Genomic DNA, 7,498 nt, shown 5'->3' with positions numbered 1-7,498 from the left:
GTTGTTAACCAATGTTATAAAACAACATGTGTACTACTGTTTCATGAGAAACTATTTGTTCTGTAAGCCTTCACCTGAAGTACAATAAAATATTTAAAAAAAAAAATTTTAAATATATACTTCAATGAATTTTCACAAAGTAAATGTAACAGGGTGACTAACACTCAGCTTCGAAAATAGAACATCATCAGCACTCTGGAAGTCTAAGTATTTAAGTACAGTCTTAGAATTGACCTTTCTATTTTCAGTCCCAAGGCAACCCCATCTATAAAAGTCATGGATGCCTTTAACCCTGTTCTTGGTAAATTCTGTGGTACAGGCTAGCTTCCCAGCCTTGGTTTATGCTTTCTTCATCCTGCTGAGTCAATTATCATCATTCACCTTTTTTCCGCTTCCAAAATTTTTCAACTGAAGTTTACTGTCTTGTTTCTTAGTGTTGTTATAGCAAATATATCTCAACTGGTGACTTTAAAGAACAGAAATTTAGGAGCTTAGAAGTTTAGGAGGCTAGAAATCTGAATTCAGGGCACAGGCTGTAGGGGAAGGCTTTCTCTGTCAGCTCTGAGGGAAGGTCCTTTTCTCTTTTCAGCTTTTGTTCCTTGGTTTCTTGGTCATCTTCATGTGGCGTGGTATCCATCATCTTCCATCTGTGCTTGCTTTCTTCTGTGCCTAAGTCGCTCCTTTTATATCTCAGGAGTGATTGGCTGAAAATGTACCCTACATTGATGTGGTCTCATTAGCATAACAAAGAAAACCCTATTCCCAAACAGGATTACATTCACAGGCACAGGGATTAGGATTTACAACAAATATTTTTGGGGATAGAGTTCAATCCATAACATTTACTTTATTTGTTTGTTTTTGTAGATTAATGCCTTTGTATCCTCTCATTGTTATTTTAGTGGGATTTTGGGAGGGAGCAGACCAAAAAAGTGTGTGTTCACTTGATCATGTTTAATTAGAAATCAAGAAATTATATTTTATAGATAAGAAAAATGTTTTTTAAAGGAATAACTTAAAAACTCAGTCCTGTTTCATACATAAAAAATAATAATAGTAACAGTTGATATACAAGTACTTCCATGCATTGTGTAAAACATGATGTGAAGCCCAAGACAGGGTTTGGGAAAATGCCACACCAGTTCTGTTAAATGCAAGTATCTAAGAAGCCCCTGCTATAGGGTATTGCATTATGTCCATGGTGGATAGTTTTGGCAAGCGGTTGGGGTGGAGAGGTGAAAGTGATAATAGGGAGGTGAACATTCCATTAATAAAGAAAATAAAACCTTTAAATAATTAAATAAAAAATTTAAAATGTGTTTAATTGTGTCTTTATCTATCCTTCTAAATATGCATATATTCTATTTATTCCATCCTTCTAAATAAGCATATCATATTCTAATGATCCAGTATCATTAGATACATGTTTATAATTTGTGAATTAAATGTACATATGTTGGGAGCAAATTCTCAAAATTTTTTTACTTACAGTTGTGTATGATCAAAATGCTTGGAGGAAGGGCTAGGAAGCACAGTTGACCTTTATGGTTTTTTTCAAAATAGACTTCATTTTTTACAGCAGTGCTAGGTTTACAGAAAAATTGTGCAGAAAGTACAGTTTCCTTTTACCCTTTCTCCCCACTGCACACTGTTTCTCCTCTTACTAACATCTTATATTCATGTGGTACATTTGTTACCATTGATGAACCAATATCGATACATTACTATTAACTAAAGTCCATAGTTTACATTAGGGCTCACTGTTTGTGCTGAACAGTTCTGTGGGTTTTGAGAAATGCATAATGTCATGTGTCCTCCATTACAGTATCATACAGACTAGTTTCACTGCCTTAAATACAGTAGCCCTTTAAGAGACAAATATAGAAGAGAACTGTATCTGTCAGGTAATACAAATACATACATGCCTACAAGATGTTGTGTAACTGCTGTGACAAAGGCACTGGGAAAACACTGAGGCATATCTATCCATAGTAAACATTTAATGACCTACTCTGTCCTATGACACTGTCATAAGCTCTTTGGTGGAATCAAAGATGGAGATAGAAGATTTCTTGCCTAATCTAAAGTCCATCCAATTCTCTTGGGGTTTGCTTTTTGAGTCAGGCCTGATATAAAATTCTAAACACTATTTTAGGGTCATTCAAGGGTTTACCTCTATTATAAAATATTATTAAATATTTCTGGAATTATTCTGCCTCCTGGCTCATTTTTTGAGTGGCCTGATTAGATTTGGATGGCTTGGGATTTTTTCTGGGCAAAGAACCTCTTGTCCACCCTGGTGTGCCCTTACAAACCCCTAAAACAGTGTAGTTTTAAGCTGAGAGTCAAGACACTAGAGCATTTTATCCCATCATTTTTTTTTTTTTTTTGGCCTGGCAGCTTCCACCTCAAATGCTTTCTTGCCCTTCTATTTCTACCTTTCTTTCAGTTACCTTTTTTCCCCTAATAAATTTTATTCACAGTCTTCTGGTTTTTAAGTACCTACTGCACCCAATTTTTATGTTTTTTCCCCTTTCTATTTTTCATTCTCCTCTTAGCCCTCCCTCACTACCATATCTGCTTTCATCTTTCCCATTCATTTATTCCAGGCTGTCATAGCTGATTTCCTTTGCCCAATTCAGAGCATCAGACAGAAGCTTTCCTGTTGCTAAGCAGCACCTTCTCCCACGCCCACCCTTTTCCACACTCAACTCATTTCTTCTCCTGCTTTTATAAGCATGTGGGGTCAAACGGTCTCTAAAAGAAAATGATGGGCACTGCTGTTGCCTGTTCACACTGCTGGGATGCACACCCTCCCGCACTCCACTGCCTCTCCTTAGATTTTGGCTTCTTGTTTTACCTGCTCATTTGTCCCAGGCTGTGAGATCACACACTAAAATATCACAAAACATCCATTTAAGCTTACACAACTTATAGAGAGGTAGGGGGAGATATAATTTCTGCCAAAGGAGTGATGAAAGAGAAAATGTTGAAAGTTTTGTTACAAAGCATGGCACGGGATCATTAAGGGCTTTTCCTTAGACCCCTCCAGCTCTCCTATTAAGACGTTTCCATTACAGATCAAGTTAACGAGCAAGTCGCTCTCATAGACTTTTATCTGGTTGAGTTGCGAAGAAGCTACTAATAGCATACTGAGTATGGTTTTGTCCAAAATAAAGGTTTAAAACAATACAAGAACTCATTATGCAGTTCTCCAAATCTTGGTTCTTTTCCAGACATCAATCTGACATGACCCTTGTGCCAAAGGCATCATTGGAGGTGTGTCAGCCCTTCTCACAATATGTTCTAAAGGGCTTCCAAGTCTTCTGGCAAATTTTAATAGTTTAATGGGAATTGGAATGCCATACGCCAAATCAGTTGCTATCAAGTTCAACTCAAGGCGACCCCATGTGTGTCAGAGTAGAACTGTGCTCCATAGGGTGTTCAAGGTGGTGACTTTTCAGAAGCAGATCGCCAGGGCTTTTTCCAAGCACCTCTGGATGGGTTTGAACCACCAATCTTTCAGTTAGTAGCTGTGACTGACTGTTTGCACCATGCAGGAATTCTGTGCAAGCACAAGGAAATAGTGAAAGAGATATCAAGACCTTGAAGAAATCTTTTCACCCTTGCAATGCCATATATCATTTCCCTCCCTGGTGTGAATTATTTCTCTCTCTCCTTATGCATTTATGCAATGCTTGGAGGCCTTCCCTCCTAACCCCACCCACATGGCTGCTTTCCTCGTTTTTGCCCTCTGTTAGCACTGCCCTAATTGGGTGACTTTTGGGGCTGCTTTCTTATTATTATCACAATCTTTAAAGTTAATGTATATCCCAGCTCCTCCGTGAGGAGGAGGCTCGGATCTTGTCTGTAGTGAATACTCAATAAATTGCCTTCAGTTTAACCACAGAACACAGATACTTTTACAAGAGGGTTATTTTTAGTTTCTTCATGAGAGGAGAAGGAACAGTAGTTTTCTTTGTATTAAAGTCCAAGTCCATCAACAAAGTACCAGAATGAAGCTTTTGCTTTTCCTTCACTATCCTGATTTGCAGAGTGAGAATTTCAGTAGAGAAAAATTTCAAGTTTTATTTGTCGGAACCTGTTAAAATTCTGAAAGTGGAATGAATCCCCGTAAGAACAAAATCCACTCCCAGGTATTCTAAGAATGCCTGACCAGAACTGGAATTGGCAAGCTACTACAATTTTCCCTCTAGAATTGAGCCCCTTTGAGATGTTGGTATCTTCTGAGAGGTTCAGAAAGTTTTAATATGATTTCAGTTTTCATCTTAGGGTAATCTTAAATAATAAAATATGTATTTGAACTTCCAGGAATTTTTATTATTTTTATATATGGCTTACCTCAAAGAACTTTCACTAATCTTCAGTATTCAATTGTCCTTGAACTCTCTTCTTTCCAACTTGAGGTATTAATCAACACCACTTATATCATATTAATTTATTTTCATCACGTCTCTGTATGTTTTCTTCCTTTATCTTCTTCCATTTTCTCCTCATTAATGTGTTCTGCAGTCTCACAGTGCATCCCTCCCATCATGGAAGATGGTGGCACGCTTCTTAGAGCTCAGGCTTCTTTTTCACCCCGAAGAGAACACTGACATGGTGGCATATCCAGTGCCATGAGCCCTCTGATTTCTTTGCACTCTCATAGCCAATGACCCTCTCCATCCATTCAGCCACCTGTAACTGCAACACCTTCAACCACATCACCTGGTACTGCTTCACCTCTGAAACTTTCAGGTGAGAATCCTTCTCTCAAACCGTAATCTCCTTTTCCAGCTTTCATTTAGCTACTGTTCACACACAGTTCTTTGACATCATCAGGACTTTCACTTTCTGAGTTCTTCTATTCTTTCACTATCAGTCTCTTTCTTCTCCCTCCCTATCCAACAGAGATCCCCTGATTCATCACTTCAACAACTCTCTGTCTAATGGCTCGACTTCCTTATCCCTCAACAATCTGGCAAACCCCAGCTTTGAATGAGTTCATCTTCATGTTTTTCCATGTCTGCACCCAGATTATTAGGTCTGCTGGAGAAATAACTGTCATGGGTGCCACTCCAAATCTATGAACTGGCCCCTCAATACTGCCCAGCAACCCTCTTGTGTCTCCTCAGCTATTTTTCCTTCTCTTCAACCTAACAAATATTTCATCCATTCACTGATCTCCTCAAACATTTGCCTCATATAATTCACTTCATCGGCATTATTTTACAGTCAGTCTTCACCATCCTTCTTAAACACGCACATCCACATAGTTTACTTCACTGGAATTGTTTTACAGTTGGCCTCTAGGCTGGACCTTCAGCTCTGTAAGAACTGAGACCTTGTCTGTCTTGCTGATGGTTATCTCCCAGCACCCAACATGCTGCGGGAGTGGGCATTCAAGAAATACTTAGGAAATGAGTGAATGAATGAATAATGGTTTATAAAGAGTGGGTAAGAAGTAATATCAGATTTGGAGTGATATCACTACTAAAAGACAAAGTAATTCCTGTGTCTTTTGTGCATTAAATTATCAACTGACTAGGAAGGTATCACATTGCTAGAACTCTTGTTGAATTATTTGTGAGAATGTAAGGGACTAAAGCAGTCATGTAGTCAAATCCACTTTCACTGGGCACAGAACACAGGGACTCGTACTTCAGATGAAAAGAAAAGATCAAAAGGAAAATAGGCTTCAAAATAAAAAAAAATCTTTTTGTCATAATATTTAAAGTATTACATTATTAAGCTTATTGAACATTTTTTGTCTGAATATGTCATTAAAGAAACTAACTTATCCAGCTGACAACTTTATGATACTTGAACTTCTGTGGTTTACACTAGAAAATGTTAAAATTATAGAGGAATTGCACTGAAATAATAAGAAATATACAACATGAAAATGCTAGCTAGCCACAAAGTACCCTGTATTATTTCTATTAATTTCAGCCACTTACTAGCTGTGTGTCTCATCACATAACAGTTTCTACCTCCATAACAAGATTGTTGTGAAGATTAAATTAGTTAATATATATAAAAAGGGCTTAGAAAGTACCTGTCCCATAATAAATGATATAAGTGTTAGCTGCTGTTGTTATTATAAAGAGGCATCATATGCATGAAATACTAATCATAATATTTATCTCTTCTTAAAGTGTTATTTATCTCTAGGCATTGTCGCCAGAAAATCTTCAAGCATTATCTCATTTAATTTTTCAGTGGTTCTATGTGGTAGGTACAATTATCCCCATTTTATAGATGGGGAAACTAAGGGTAAGAGCAGTAAAGTAACTGGGCCAAAGTATCACAACTAGTAAGTTGCATAACTTGGATTTGAATCTAGCTCTTAACCACATGATACACTTCTTGTTATGTAAATGAAAGGATTTCAGGGGAAAAAAATAAGCATTTGGGAGATCAACAAATAGTTTTAACTTAGGATATAGTACCTAAAATGCACAATATGGTCTTTTTAACAAATGGTGCTGGCAAAACTGGATGTCCATTTGCAAAAAAATGGAATAGGACCCATACCTCACATCATACACAAAAACTAATTCAAAATGGATCAAAGACCTAAATATAAAACCAAAAATTATAAAGATCATAGAAGAAAAAATAGAATCAACACTACAGGCCTGAATACATGGCATTAACAGGATACAAACCATAGCTAACAACACATAAACTCCAGAAGATAAGCTAGATAACTAGGATCTTCTAAAAATTAAACACTTACGCTCATCAAAAGACTTCGCCAAATGAGTAAAAAGAGAACCTACAGATTGGGAAAAATTTTTTGGCTATGACAAATCCAACAAAGTTCTGATCTCCAAAATCTACAGGAAAATTCAACACCTCTACAACAAAAAGACAAATAATCCAATTAAAAAATGAGCAAAGGAAATGAACAGACACTTCACCGAAGAAGACATTCAAGTGGCTAACAGACACATGAGGAAATGCTCTAGATCACTAGCCATTAGAGAAATGCAAATCAAAACCACAATGAGATACCATCTCACCCTGGCATTACTGGCATGAATCTAAAAATCAGAAAATAACAAATGTTGGAGAGGCTGCAGGGAGATTGTAACTTTTTTTTTTTATTATTATACTTTAGGTGAGGTTTACAGAACAAATAGTTTCTCATTAAACAGTTAGTATACATATTGTTTTATGACATTGGTTAACAACCCCACAACATGTCAACACTCTCCCTTCTCGACCTTGGGTTCCTTATTACCAGCTTTCCTGTCCTCTACTGCCTTCTAGTCCTTGTCCCTGGGCAACTGTGCCCCATTAGTCTCGTTTTGTTTTATGGGGCTGTCTAATCTTTGGCTGAAGGGTGAACCTTGGAAATGACTTCAGTACTGAGCTAAAAGGGTGTCCGAGGGCCATACTCTTGGGTTTCTCCAGTCTCTGTCAGGGCAGTAAGTCTGGTCTTTTTTTGTGAGTTAGAATTTTGTTCTACATTTTTCTCCAGCTCTGT

Source organism: Trichechus manatus, unplaced genomic scaffold (assembly GCF_000243295.1).
Source record: "Trichechus manatus latirostris isolate Lorelei unplaced genomic scaffold, TriManLat1.0 scaffold00098, whole genome shotgun sequence".
Classification (NCBI taxonomy): Eukaryota; Metazoa; Chordata; class Mammalia; order Sirenia; family Trichechidae; genus Trichechus; species Trichechus manatus.
This window is presented reverse-complemented; position numbering follows the sequence as displayed.